We start from the raw sequence: 15,074 nt of genomic DNA, 5'->3' as shown, positions 1-15,074 counted from the left end.
TTGTGGTTTTATGATTCAGAGCCATCTGATCAGTCCTCTGCCTGTTCTGTGTTGCTCTTGAGAGCAGGCACTGAGCTCACAGAAGCCGAGCTGTGTCTCTCTCCTCTCCCACCTTGGATAATTTCTGCTGGTGGAGCATAACAGGACCCCCAGCACAGGCAGTGTCCTGGCTGAGAGCCACCCTTCTTTGCCCTCTGCTCCCAGGCATCCAAAATTACGACAGAGATGATCCAATCATCTTAAAAATCATGCTTTTTGAGAAACACACGTGGCTCTGTGACACCTCAGAGCATTAAGCTCAGGAGGTTAGGTGCTGGAAAGGGCTGATGAATATGAAAGAGTGTGGCACAGTTGCTGGCTGAAAATATTCTCATTTATTTGCTTTCAAAGTGTCCAAGTTTGAAGTATTTTATCAGACAGGATAGTTTGTGCTTCTTTAAGAAAATCTGAAATGCTTCAAGCTGTGCTCCGTGTGTGTTTCTTTGGGGAAATGTTGAAATGGCTCAAAATCGGAAATTGCTGTTGCCTTGGACCCTAATTCCTTGGACATATCGGCGAGCTGTGTGCATGTCCCAGCTGTCCAGCAGCACTTCATGGGGCACTCAACGCCAGTTTTTAGGCAAAAGAACCAAAACCACTCAATCTTAGCAAGTTGTCACTCATCAGCTGGACATAAACATCCGCGTGTGTTCCTGCGTGCATGATCCTGACTGTCCACAACCAGCGTGATTCAAAGCAGATGAGCTCGTACCGCTTCCTCTGAGCCTAAAAACGAGCATTTTTCCCCTTGAAAACACAAGGTTTGAGGAGCATTTCCCTGCTGAAAAGCTTCAAATCTGCTTGGACACAGCATCCCATTAAACCACGGCGTCCTGTTAAACCACGGTACCTTGCTCCTGGGTCTAAGCCCTTAATCTCCCTGGGTTTCATGAAATAGTACAACATGCAACTCCTTGATGTTATTTTGGTTCAAAAACATAACATTTCCGTGCATTTAAAGTACGTAATATCACAGTGCTTGTGTAGATGTGGGCAGCGTCGAGGGTAAACTTTTGGCTGGGTCTCTGCACTTCGCTGTCTGGCCAGTACTTATGGGCTTAACCACAGCTGGGTTCTTTGAAGGCTCTTCTTGGGTTTATTTCCTTTTATTTAGTAAATGGTGAAAAGGGAAAAGGCAAAATTTGAACACGTTTCTGACTAACAGCAAACGACTTGAAATAAATGGCCACACGTGACTTTCTTCTATCACAAAAGCAGGACGGGCGAAATTGCTGCTGAATTGTAAGCAAGGGGTCACCCTGCTCTGCAATTACCGTGGTCCCTAATGCACTGAATTGCAAATAATATCCGCTCCTGGAGCGTAATACTATCTGGCTCTGCGTGCCAGATGAAAATGAGCTCATAGACCAAAGCAGCCTGAGAAAACAGCTTTCAGAAGGGATGGGAAAACGGTCTTAATCTCCAGCCTGAGTGGGAAAGTAATCAGCCTCGGTTCCTTAACTCTGCGAGGAAGACCTTTGTACAACAGCAAGGGGCAAAGGTACCATTCACAAATGGTGTTGTGTTAATGGCCTCGCTGCTGGGTGTCGCTGGGCTGCAGGAGGAGGTTTTCAGGGACTGCTTTCCCATAGGTTTCGGGATGGAGCATCTTGCTGGGAACATGTGAAATGATAAATTTCTCTGTCCTGGACTCAAAAATGTGTCTTGAAACGGTGAATGGAAATGTATCACGTGGGTAAAACTTTAGATATTTGAGTCTTCTGATTTGTAAAGGTTGTTATTTTTTAACAGCAAGAGTTTTGCTCTGATTTGTCCTTCCCCTGTGACGGAGTTACCCAACCTTACCAACTGTCCTGGCAGTGACTGAGCTCCTGAAGTTCACTCCTCCTTGAAATGGGGTGAGTCTAAACCTCACTGCCAGTCTTGCAACATTGGTGGTTTCTATATAACTGTCTCAAGAGCACAGATTTTCTTGAACTTGTCTTTTTTGGCACTTAATTTCCCATAGGGAACATCTTTTCTAGGAGGACTCCATCGGGTGTGTGCACCAGGTCTGAGGCCAGGACATTTTTGTCTACAAAATGGTGCATAGAGAGCATCAATCCTGGGTTGGAAATTCAGAGCCCAACCTATTTCTGTGCTCAACTAACAGAACAAGTTCACTTTTTCATCCCTGGCAGTATTTCCTCATGGTGCCTGGTTGGACTATATCTAAATTGCCATGCAGCTCTGCACCAGTACCCCCAGTTAGCTCTGGGACTGGCAGGAATGGAGCTTGGTGGGCAGTGATGCAGATGTGCTGCTGCAGTTCCTGGAGCCTGCAATGTGAGGAGTCTGCGGGCCCAGGAAATTTGCCCTCCCATTCTGTGTGGTGTGGTGTATTTGGTATATTTTGGTATATTTATGGTTTATTTTCCTGGACGTGTGAGTTTAGAGGATTACAGAGAGGTACTGGAACAGCCCTTTGTGGTGCTTACACCGCAAAATCCCTTTTGGGTTCTAGCGGTCAAAAGAAGATCATTTGCATGATTTTTCTTTTTTTACTTGTTATTTTTAAGCTGATGGATATTACAGAAAGGGAACACTTAAAGTTGCTCGCAGTACGTTCTGCATAGGGCACAGAACGTGGGCCACGATTTGGCAAGTAGTGGTGTCACACACCAAGCCCGTCCCCTTTAACCTGTCCATCCCGGCTGCTGGATCGATCTTTCTTGTTGCTACTGGCATTTTTCATTGCAAAATGAGCAAATCTTAGCTTGGCAATAAATAAATGAAAGGGTAGGAAGTATCTGCAGGGAGGACCCGTTAAAACCACTGTGGTCAGAAGGATCCTCTTCTTGTAATGCCATTTATACTTCTGTCCGTGTTTGTTTTGCTCTCTCTGAGCAATGCTTCGTGTTTCACCCCGGTGTTTTTCATTAAGAGGCCTTGGTGTGTGTTCAAAGGAAGTTAAATATCCTCATCTTCATTCCACCCCTGGGGAAATCAAGGTGCAGCGAAACGAGACGGTCTGTGGCCGTTGCGGTCCTGCGAGAGATGGGCATGGAGAGGGACTGGCACTTTCCACCCTCTTCACACGAAAAGCCTGTCTAACCCTTCCCGATTCCCATCTCTTGGCCCCTGCCCGTGGCTGTCAGAATCTGCGAGGGGTTGGGGGACAGGGGACAAGCGGTGCCATAATTTGACCAAGATCTGTGGAGCTGCCTCATCTGCACTACCCACATCTGCTCAGCTTAAATAATATACACATTTTTTTTTTCTGACCAGAATGATTTTGATTAAAAAAACATTAAATTTTACTCTCGTGAGTAGCTCCTTTGGCAGCAGGGACAAACAGGACTGGGACAAAGCAGCTGGGAGCAGTTTGTGGTAACAGCTCTCCCAGGTGCTGGTGGAAGAGGATGGGAGCTGAGATGCAGCTGGCATGGGCACTATAAAAGGGCTTTAACTCTCTTTACCAGACTTGCTAAGGGTTTTGAGTGTTTGTAGGGTAGATGCCTTCCTTGCAGATGTCCTGTGCCACCCTATATATCAGTGCAACTTCATGATTTGGAGGTGATCCTATGAGGCTGCATCCAGAAGGGAGTAGGCTTGCTCTGTATAAGGTCAGCTTTTCTCAATTTCTATGCCCCTCTTCTTTGTTGGCTTTTCTCCTTGGAAAAAAAAAAAAAAAAAGAGCTGAGGATGAGACAAGAAATAGGTTTATTTTCATCTGGACCCTTCTTAAAAAGTCTGGCTGTTCAGGAGTGCAAAGAACCATGAAAGGAGTCACTGAGTTGATGTCATTGGATGCCCTCCTGCTTTCATTTCAATCAAGCTTAGCATGTATGACTGTCCTGGTTTTGGCTAGGGTAGAGTTAATTTTCCTCCCAGTAGCTAATACAGTGCTGTTTTGGGGATTTAGGGTGAGAATAATGTTGATAACACACTGATGGTTTAATTGTTGCAGAGCAGTCCTTACACCAAGCCAAGGAATTTGAGCTTCTTGCTCTGTCCTACCAGCAGGAGCTGGGAGGGGACAGACCCAGGACAGCTGACCCCAAATGTCCAAAGGGGTATCCCATCCCATATGGGGTCATGCTGAACAATTAATATGGGATGGGTACAGCTGATCTGGGTGAGACCCCATGCAGCATCTTTATTTAAACTCTTGTTTGCCTTCAGAGACCCTGTCCTCAGCTCTGTGGGTCTCCCTGCTGGGTCTTTATGGCCCCATCGCTGCTTTCCAGGCCATGGGCTAGTGAAGGAGAAGGGCATGAGAAACATGGGCTGTTTTTTTTTTTTTTTTTCTGGATTTTTCTTGTGGCAGGGAGTGGCTGGGGATCAGAAAGCGCCGCTGGAGCCCTCCTGGCTTTTCTCTGATGAATTATGTGTGGGTGCCAAGATGTCTTGCTAAATATTAAGCCTGAACTTTAGAAAACGGAAAGTCTTTCCTCCCCGGAAAGGTTGGCATTAAGGCAAGTGACAACTGCACATGAATGATCCTCTTTGTTTGCTTTGCCTTTACTTTCACTCGATTGCTTTAAAATCTTGCTGACGGCTTGAGTAGCTGAGAAGCCTCTCTTGGGAACCTGCCAAATATGCTTCAGTGCAGTTTATTTTATTTTAATTTTTTTTTTTTTACAATTTGTGTTTGGCATGGGCTTGGTGTATTTTTCTCCCCCACTTTTTTTTTTTTTAAATATATCAGATAACCAATTTCACCCTACACCCTTGCCCTTTGTTTCCTTGGGTGAAGGCTGCCAGCGATGTAAATGGGTTAATGGCCAAATGGGCCTCTTCTCAGCAGCCTGGTGCGGAGCTGGAGGTGCTGGACACCTTTGATTTCTTCTCATTGCTCGGGTTGGACCTCTCTGTGCGTTACAACAAAGGACATGGACGTAGTGTAAAGGCCTACAGAAATTCCTGAGCTTGTGCTCAGCAAATCAGGCTTTCGAATGGGAAAACTGGGCTGTCTTGGGATTATTAACCCAGATAGCACCTATATGTAGCATGTAGATAAATCAGGTGATGTGAGTTTGGGAGCTCCTTCCTTAGCCTTGCCATGCTTGAACACAAAAGCATTTCATAGGCTCAGTTCCCAAAATGTGACTTGAAGCTGGGGTAAGGCATGTTGTGGCTTTTCTCCTGTGTTACCTACAGACTTGGATATCCAAAGCATTTCATTCAGTCTCTTTTCAGGTGTCATTAAATCTCTTTTTTTCAGAAATTTCATATTTTCTGGAATTTGAAAGGATAAATTAGCTGGGTTTGAGGAGGAAAGTCCTGCAGCCAGGGGAGAGCTCAGTGCTTTGCGTGTTGGAAGGAAGCTGCTGTGGATGCTGCGATAAGACATCGAGTGCTCTGTCACTGAGATCCCTTTTGGTCGATCCTTGTGCTTTTATTGAGTAGCAAGAAGCCAAATACGCCTAGGAGAAGGTCTGATGGACCTGGTGGTCCCGCAGCTTGGTGGTCTGCCATCATCCTGGGCACCTCCAAATGGTAATCAGAGTCCTGCTGGTGCCCAAACTGCCTTTGAGCTGCGTGGCACAAGCATCTCCTGATTGCCCCACTCCGGGGATGTGAATAGATTTAATTGCTGAATGTAGCTACAATTGCAATTAAGCCTATTCAGCCCGATAACGAGGCATTCAGGGATTTAGGAGCTTTATATGCTTCAATTAGATTCAGTTGTTAAGCCCAAACCTTGTGGGGTTCTCCTCTGAAGTCTGCAGTCTTCAGGCAGTCCTAGTGTGGCGTAATCCTGGAGAATTTGGGGTGATGCTTTGTGGCAGGAATGGGGGGAGGAAAGAAATCTGTGTAAATATGCACACGAAGCAGTTAATTCCTGGGATGTTTTGCTGGAGCAGGGAAGTGTCAGCCAAAATATCACCCTGCAGGCTCAAGCTTGTGCAGGATGGGGAGAGCTGCACCGTAGCTGTCCTTACTTCTTTATCCTTACTGTACCTAAACACCTGAAAGCAGGATTTCTTTTATTCTTCCTCTCTCTTTGAGCTCTTTGGCCTGGTTATCTCTTGGCTGGGAGGTTTCAAGCTGCAGGAATGGATAGCACCTACCACGGTGAGACCTGTTCTCCACGGGGTCAGGAGTTTTGGGGATGCCAGGCACTGGGAAATAGCCATCGGTGTAGGGAGGAGACATGGGGATCACCTGCTTCGAGCAGCTAAATGTGGTGTGGGGTGTGAGAGCCCTGCTTCTTCCTCTGAGTGTCTTCTCAGCCAAAATTTCCTATATTTGTGTGCTGTGAGCTCTGGGGATGGCTGGGGGGGGAATTCACCCTCCTGCTGGATTGCTCTGGGGTGCAGCCCCTTCGGCTTTGATGGGTGCAGGACACGGTTGAAGTCCCTTTTGGGGTATTTTCTTAGATATTCAAATCCAGGTGCTGAACACTGAAAAACCCCATTCCCTTTCCCACCCCGTGCCTCAGTTTCCCTCAGTTTTGCCTGTTAGTAGCAATGCCAACATCCTCCAGAAGAACACATCTAAAGCTGTCTTTTAGAAAACAGTGGTGTTGTGTGATGAGACCAAGTGCAATCACAATTTTGTTTGAGCTGTCTTTTCCCACACCCCTCTGTGCTATCCCAGCACCCCCCCAGCAATGCCAGACCCCTGCACTTGAACCACAAATTAGCTTTTTCACCCTGCCCTTTGCATTTCCATCCCCTCCAGGGCTGGAAAACCCTTTGGCCGCCTACAAACAGAGACTCTCCCCCCCTTTCCCCAAGCCGGCCCCTTCCTTTTCAAACATCCCACTTATTTTATTATTATTCTGTGCCCACGAGGTAAAGATTTTTTTTTTCCCCTCCCTTTCTCCCCCTTCCTTCTCTCACGCATTCCTGCCCCGAAAGCGTGCGGGGCGGCATCCCCTGCCCGGTGCTCGTCCGTCCCAGCTGCTGGCCCGGTGGAGAAGGAGCTGGAGCTGGAGGGGGGGATGCCCGCAGCAGCCCCTCCTCCTGCCTCATAACTTCTTCCAAGCGTGCGAGGAGTTTCACAGCAGCCCAGCCGACACGGTCGCCCACTTTTGGGGGCCTCTTGCCCATGGGGAGCAGCCAACGCGCAGCGGCTTTGCCCAGGTAAGCGGTGCCAGCCGCCTGCAGCTGTCTGTCTGTCCTGCTGTCTCTCTGTCCTGTCTGTCCGCCCAGGTGTTGGGTTTTTGTAGGCTCAGCAGGCACTCGGTTGTGTTTTTCCCACTCTTTCTGTGCTCGGGTTGCAGCTGAATGAGACGCATCGTGACAACAGGACGGGGTCGATGGGGAGGACGAGGGGGCTGCACGTTTTTCCCACAAACTTCCCAGCATTGCATGAGCAACCCAAAGGATTGGGGTGCCTGAGATGGCCAAAACCTGTCCGTGGAGTGAATTCTGGGGTGATTTCAGGCTCCCCGTGATGGGAAGAGGCTCGGTGGCATCAGCCAGTCTCAGACACAGGGAGAGGTGGGGAAGAAGTGCTGTCATGTGCAGCACATGGTGGCTTGTCTTGCTTTTTTGTTTGCTTGTTTGTTTTTTTGTTTTTCTTTTGAGGCTTTCTGGGAGGAATTGGGTTCTTTTTACCTCCTTTGATATGCTCAGGGGGTCCAAGCATTGCAGTGGGCAGAATACAGCCCCTGTAAACTTCCCACCTGCGGAATAAGGAGCTATATTTTTTTCTTTTAATCTTGTTCGATTGGATTGTGTGAGGTGGATGCTGGTAAAACAGCGAGTGCTGAAAGCGAGTCCTGGATCAAAGCTGCAGCAACAACAGAGCAGACCCCTCTGGGACTAGTTATAACTCCAGACAAAATGAATATTTCAGCGGGTTATGGGAGAAACAGCAGAAAGGGTTGGTCTGAGGCCGTTCCTGGCTGGGGAAGCCAGATCCTTTCAAGGGAGACATTGCATGCTTCTGGGCTGGGTTCTGCTTTCCTACAGCTGGACCAGAGTGGGTCTGTGGAGATTTAGTGGTTGTAGGGTCCAAAAACTTGCAATGAATGCAGCGACCGCTTGGATGCAAGCTGTGTGTATGCAGCTCTGTGCTGTGGGTCTGCTCCTTTCCTGACCCTGCAACAGGTCCCAATCCAGGCTTTCTAGCACCAGTGACCCAGATCCTTCAGCACCAGTCCACCGCTTCCCCCTGTAGCTGCTGAAATGATGCCTCGTGTGGAATGGCAGTGATTAAACAATTTCATTTGGCTGCTATCCACTGCAGGCCCAAAATAATGTAATCTCTGCTTGCAATCAGGAATTACAAGGAAGTGATTTTTTTTAATTTTTTTTTCCCAGGGAGAGGAGAAAATTAGCCACCAGGCAGATGATTCATGGGGTGTCTGAGAAGTCTGTATGGCTCTAACAAGGAGGTTGGGTTGTAGGATGGAGCCTGCAGAAACTGCTCTGTGTGTGCCATCCTTGGAAGGAGCAGTCCTGCTCAGAGAGGGGATGGGTGATGCTGTCTGGGCTCCCCAATCCTAAAAGTGTCCCCTCTGTAGACCTCTTGCTCCTCTTCTCCACTACCCCAAGCAGCATCAGGTCAGGCTGTGCATGGGGAGATGCACTGGGCTGGGAGGTGCATGGGGTTGTTTGAAGAGCTGGCGTGTGAATATGGGAACGCATCCTCACCTGCTGGCCCTGGCTCAATCCTACAGGCATTATGAGTGTAAAATGTTTATACGGTGCAGGACTGGGGATGGTTGGGGTGATATTTCCTCTTTAGAGGTTGTTTGAACAGTGACCATGCAGGGGTTTCTTGCTGGAGCATCTCCATCAGCTCTCCCTGGTCTTAAATATTGGTGTGCTGGGGCTCTTGGCTGGAAGAGGTGTTATGCACATAAAAGCTTGTCTGCTTTTTCTAGCTATTTTCCCAAGCATGGTTTCTCATGTTTCAGCTGTTCTCAGGTCTGGGTTTGTTCCTCTGACCCTGCTTATTCTAGATAAGGGACAAAGGAAAGAGGCTAAGTGCAGGAGGACATTTCCAGCTCCTTGTCAGGCCATGGGGACCCCGCCACAGGCTGTGGTGTGGGCACCGTGTCCCCTTGCATAACTGCAGTGTGTGACGGTTTGCTGGGCTGAGTGATGCTTTCCTGGGGTCTTGAGGGAGCACAGACCCAGAAGTAACTCCTGTGAGAGTTGGGGGGAGCAATGAGAAACATCCAAAATGGGTTTAGCTGCATCTGCAGGAGCTTTGGTGGGAGCTTTGTGTAGCGCTCCACAGGAGCAAGTAGAGAAGGTAGGCCCAAGTCACCAGGACACCCTGGTGGCAAGGCCCAGCCCATGTCCTTGTGCCAAGGAAAAGTGCTTTTGGGAAGGTTTACACGATTCACCCGCTGGCATAACCCTCAGTCACCATCACCTCACTGACTGATTTGGTTTGCAGTCAGTCCATAAATACCAAACCTGACTAGATGGACACAGGGAGCCGGTTCTCCCTGAGCCATTAACACCAGGTTATGGTGGGTGTAAAATATGATTGCACCAGAGGGCAAAATTTAGAGATTTTTTAAAAAAAAAAAAAGGAAGAAAATGATGAATTATGCCAGGACTGCTTGTTCAGGGAGATACTTGACTGCCACAACGCCCTTGCTTCAGTGCCTTGGTAATTCTGACAGTGTTGTGCGTGAGACCTAGAAGGCAAAAGTAGTTCAAATCAACATGGCCTTGCAGTCTCACCATCTCAGCAGCATAGAGATGTCATGGGGATGACATCTTCACATCACTTAATAGAAACTGAAGCTGAGACTTGTGGAGGCTCCGTCCTTTTCAGAAGGGCCTGTCAGTGCAAGATGGTGGCTGGTATCTGCACCACAGTCATGCCAAGAGACCCAGGAAGGATTCGGGGCCTATCCTTGTTGTGGGGGATCATCTTTTATTGTGTGTGGGGAGACCTGGTTTCATGGCACCCACTGAGGTTGGCTCCTGAATAGGGTGGTGTGGGGTTAGGCTGTAGGTCTTGGGGGTCTATATGGGGCTGCATGGGGTGAGAGGGCTTGGAAGAGGAGATTGGCAAGGCTAGGGGTCCTGAGGAGGAGATGGGCGTGTGTAATGCAGGGTGGGGGACAGGGACCTGCATGTCCCATGCACAAATCCCCCTTACACTGTTCCATTACACTCATCTGAGATCTTAATTTTGCCAAGAGCAACGGAAATCTGTTGGGGGCAATGAAACAGCATTGGCCCCGTGACAACAAGAATCAACCTGGAGAATTTATCCTACCACAAACCAAGAGACTTCCCCTTACAGAGAATGCGGGACCTGGGCTAGGATCTTTTTTTTTTGTGTGTGTGTGTGTCCTCAGCACTCAGTCATGCGAAGGGGCACTTCCCAGTGCCGATGGCCTCCTGGAAAGCAGCCAGGCTGAGCAACCTGAGCAATGCAGGCCTGGCTGCCGGCCAAGCAGTCAGTCAGTTGAACAATTGACTTCCTACCCTCTCCCTTTTATTTTTTAACCCTCCCTACCTGCTGATCTTGTCTGTAGCATCCGTGTGCCCGAGCTGAGGGCTAGAACAGATGGAGGTGGCAGGAAGAAGGTGAAGTCGTTTTGGTTCCCTGTTTCTGGTGACACACGCAATGACTGTTTGACCATTGCTATGTGTCTTAGCTTTTCCAGTTGGCTTTTTTCATTTTTCTTTTTCTATTTTATTTTTATTTTTAAGTAGGATTCACACTGGGGTGCTTCTCTGCTGGTGCCCACCTAGGTGCTGCTGGCGGAGGCTGGAGGAGGATCAGCAGCCCCATTGGGAGGCCACTGATTTGCTTCATGTGATCTCCAAGCAAACCTCTCCTGTAGGGTTACCCACCCCAAATTTTTACTTCTCTCTTTGCCTGGTTTGAGGGCAAGGAGTGGCTGGGGGCAGGCAGAAAATCCTCCTTCACTGCTCATGATGTTTACACAGGCAAAATCATCACTGCCTTCCAGACAGGGTTTCTTGGAGAGGAGGAAGGAGCTTGGCTGGAGGCAATCTTCACAGCCACCGTCTGACAGCAGCTTTCTGCTTGGAAGGTTTTCTAGGTGTAGCTAAGATATTTTTACTGTCGTTAATGTGAAAACCTTATGTGGAGGAAAGCAGAGGGAGGGCCTAGCTTGAATTTCCCAGCTTATAAGGCATCTTTCTGCTTTTTTCCTTGGTGCTTCTAAGCTAAAATGCTCCGTCTGGTGGTCCGAGGTCCTGCTTGAGTAGTTCCTGCAGATGGGGGAAAATGGCAAAACCAGCTCCAGGGGGATGCAACTCTCCAAGTTGTCCTGTACTGGGGAAAAGATGTGACCAGCCAGTGACCTCCAGCTACTTGTCACCTTTCCATCAACCTTGCTGCCCTGTCCCCAGTGGGGAATGGCCCAAATGGTCACTGAGGCCTCTCCTCAAGGAAGAGGGTGGTGAGCAATTGCATTGTGCATCACTTGTCTATACACATTATTATTGTTATTATTTTCCTTCCTTTCTTTCCTGTCCTAGTAAACTATCTTTATCTCAGTCTACAGGTTTTCATTTCTAATTCTCTCCCCCCATCCCAGAGAGGGAGAGGAGAGGGTGAGCGCATGGCTGTGTGGTGAGGAGCTGCCAGCTGGGTTAAACCATAACAGAGCCACACTACAACCTGGTGGATAGGGAGAGGATGGGGCAAAAAACCTCCTCACACCCCATCTGCCACCCAGGGGAGAGCTGAAATCAGCCTTGGCCATGCTCCGACTCACCGAGATGTTAATGTCTGCTTTTATACCTGGCTGTCCCCACCGCGGTGACATTTCTTGGGGAAAACATCAGCTCTGGGGGCTGAACCTCAAGCTGGTGGGGCTGGGTGGTTGGCAGCCCTCGTGGGTCACTGCCTGGAACAAACCAGGCACGTTCAGTTGGGTGCTGAGGCAGAAAATAAGCTTCCTCCAGCTCTCGCTTCATCTTTTTATTGAACAGCCTCATAGGATCCCCTCCCTCCTCTCCCTCTGTATGTTAAACACCGCTAGGCAGCGCAGCCCCTTTAAATCTGGAAATCAATGGTAGTTATTAAAAAAAAAATAACACCAACAAAACACTTTCTCAAAGCTCTTGCTGAGGGAGGGGAGCTGTTTACCCGTTCTGCAACGAGCAGCAGTTTCTCGTGGTTGCTGACGCTGCTGTTTGGACAGGCTCTGTGCTGCAGCGTGGGGGTGAAAACGCTCTTTTTGATGCTCTAAAATGTTCCCATTTCGCGGCAGAATCACCTGGAGCAGGCAGAGCAGGTCCTCTGGGAGGGGAGGACAAATTGATGCATCCTGGAGAGCTGCAGCTCTGAGGACGTGGTGGTTGCTGGACCTCCAGGGAGGTCTCTCAGCCGACACATCATGTCACCGTGCTGCCGCTGATGGCTTCTGCCGTGTGGGATGTCCCAACCTGTGCTCCTCTAGCTGCTTCGTGGCTCTTCTGGCTTCCTCTGGGATGTTCATTTGGGGCATCCCCTGCCCCAGGATGGTGCTGGACCAGAATTAAAGCTTTGCTGTAATGCCTTGCATGGTTGAATGCGACCACCTGGGGTGTCAGGGCAGGGTTGTGATATGGGCAAAACCTCAGCCCCTCATGGAGCTCTTAGGGGAGCCCAGCTCCCTTCCCTTCCTCTGTCCAAATTACTAGCCTTGGGCAATCTGGTGTCCTTCCCCAGGGCATGGGCAGGACAGGGCTGCCCAAATGGTACAGAAATATGGGGTGCAAGAAGGGAAGCCATGGGGGATGAGAAAAATGCTTTCCTTGGATGCACCGAGGATGCCCATGTCCTCCTCTGGGGCCCAAACTCCATCACCACGAGGGCTGGTGAAGGTGTGAGTACAAACACGTCCTAGATATGGAGCTGAAGTTACACAAAGTGTTGTCTGAGAAGCCACATGGAAGCTCTGGGCCTGTAGGAGGGTCTGGAGACCCCATCTGCTTTGGTTTGCCCACTCAGCATCCAGCTACATTGCTGTGCCCATGGGGTTAGCTCTGTCATGGGGCAACAAGGGGTCTCCTGGCTTTAACCCACACTTGGTAGGAGATCTTCGTAGGTGAGATGCATGGGATGGAGGAGAAATGTGAGATGGGAATTAGCTGGGGAAGTCTCGTTCCTATGAGCTTGCTTTCCCTCTGTTTGTTGTGGGGCTGCTTGTGGCTGCTGAGCTGAATCAACTGGTTTTCTAGTGGTGATTTAGCTCCCAAAGCATCACAGGTGGACAAGAATGAAAAAAATAAGACTTTCATGCACCACCTAGGAATTTCTACTGGGTACAGGACTGTTGGTTGGAGTGTTTAGCACCATGGTCTGACTTGGATGCACTACGGATGGCCCTGTCGGGATGTGCTGTCTTGTTGCTTTGATACCTATCATTGGTGCTTTCAAGAATTTAGGAAATCCCAGTTTTCCTTCCTTGTGTTATGGCCAAAACTTCATGGTAAAATGCTCCCAAAGGGGTGTGAACACCCACACAGGAGGAATGGTCTAAAATGGGTGCACTGGTCCGTTCCCAGCTCATGCCAGAGGGATGCTCTGAGCATCTTCAGCTGGAGTTAGCTCTCCTGAATTGTTTGGACTGCATAAGCACAGCCCCAGTTAAGCCTGGAGAAGGTGTCCAAGGGGTCTTCAGAAAGACTGGGCTGATCCCAGCCCCAGCTTTGGGTTTTGGTGCTGTTTCACACCACTTCTCGCAGTGGGAGCATCTCCTCCCCTCGGATCAGTCCCCAGGGAGACCCAAAAGTTTCAGGAGGCTGCCTCCAGACACCAAGTCGGTGTGTTCATATTTCCTAATGGAACAGCTTGAATTTCCTATTCAAGGGATTTAGAGAAAAATCAATTACCATAAAAATCTATTAATTGCATTAAAAAAAAAAAGGCTACAAACTTTTGACCCCTTGAGGCTTATTTCTCCTGTGCAAGAAACAACCCATATTTAACCCGATCTCTCCTCCCCTCCAGAGCTACCTTTTTCCTGGCCAATGTCTCTGACTCCCTGCAGCAAATGGTGCCTGATCAGCGGAGAGGGGCTGCGGAAATGCCCCTGACCGGGCTTTTTCCATGTGGACATTTCAAAGCTGAAGGCAACAGCTGGCATTTCCTCTGCAGAAAATTATGAACACGTTTGCTTCCAAAGCTGACGGACCCTCTAATTGACACCAGCTATTGCATCTTCACCCTGCCTCCTGATTTTTTTCTTGCGTTGGTTATTTTGGATGTGTTTTTCTTGCCTTTTAGGGGCTGGCAGTAGTTCTCTCCTCTTCTGTGAGCCATTAGGATTTGCTCCCTCCTCTGTCTCCTTGCTGTTGTGTTAAGCCTCGAGCCCTTGCATTTATTTTATTTTTTTAATCTTGACCCCAAAATTCAGTGGTTTGAGTCTGGCCTTTGCTTTTGGCTGGGTGCTGTCTGTCCCTTTGTCTTCCCCATCCAAATCTCCTGCAAAATTATACATAGATGTGTGAGGATCTCAGTAACCTGTTAACTCTGATCCCATCAAAACCTGGACCTTCTTCATGCCTTTTTCCTGCTTCCACATCCCAAAATTCCTATTAATTCTCCATTCAGGCCACTCTCAATATTTGTTATGTGATCTCTCGAGAGGCTTCTGGGATCTTTCTCCTTAGGATTTTGTGATGTCCCTGATGATGCTCCAAGAGCACTCATAAGTAGATGCCCCTGTGGATTCTCTGCTGGCTAATATAGAGTTGTGCTCAGCCTTCAGAGGGAGCTGCAAAGAGGATATCCTTCCTTTGCCCAGCTGGCTGTTTTCAGTATTAAAATATTTCTTATCCTCTATCCGAATGGGCTGAAATTGTCAAGATTTTGCTGCATTGTGGGATCTGTTTGGTTGCGTGATGCTTGATGCAGCAGTGGGTGTAGGGACGTGAGTTTGTGTGGATTATCTGGGAAGGCTGTGCGTGCCCAGATGCAGAGCTGTCATGTAGGTTTGTCGTCTGTATGGGACAGGGATAGCTGTTTGGGGATGGAGTTAGCCTCTGGCACCGGGGATCTGTGGATGGCAGAAGCATGGGGACCAGCTGGAGGTACAGGCAGGCACCAGCCAGATGAGACTGCAAACCCGCTGGGTCCCATCCCTTTTAGACAGACCTTGCTGAGTGGGGTTATTTATTTATCCCCAAATGCGCTCTTAAAAA

General features: G+C 48.8%; 1 protein-coding gene across 1 annotated transcript in view; it reads left to right on the top strand.

Moving 5' to 3' along the window:
• The first annotated feature begins 5,210 nt into the window (after positions 1-5,210).
• LOC101790071 (uncharacterized) overlaps positions 5,211-15,074 on the top strand; it is a 101,240-nt gene continuing 91,376 nt past the window's right edge. Inside the window, exons 1-3 of the mRNA XM_072040648.1 lie at positions 5,211-5,481; positions 5,995-6,060; positions 6,849-7,073. The gene's annotated coding sequence lies outside the window, so the exon portion shown is untranslated. The remainder of the gene's footprint in view (positions 5,482-5,994; positions 6,061-6,848; positions 7,074-15,074) is intronic.

Source organism: Anas platyrhynchos, chromosome 1, assembly GCF_047663525.1.
Source record: "Anas platyrhynchos isolate ZD024472 breed Pekin duck chromosome 1, IASCAAS_PekinDuck_T2T, whole genome shotgun sequence".
In the NCBI taxonomy this organism is placed as follows: Eukaryota; Metazoa; Chordata; class Aves; order Anseriformes; family Anatidae; genus Anas; species Anas platyrhynchos.
This window is presented reverse-complemented; position numbering and strand designations above follow the sequence as displayed.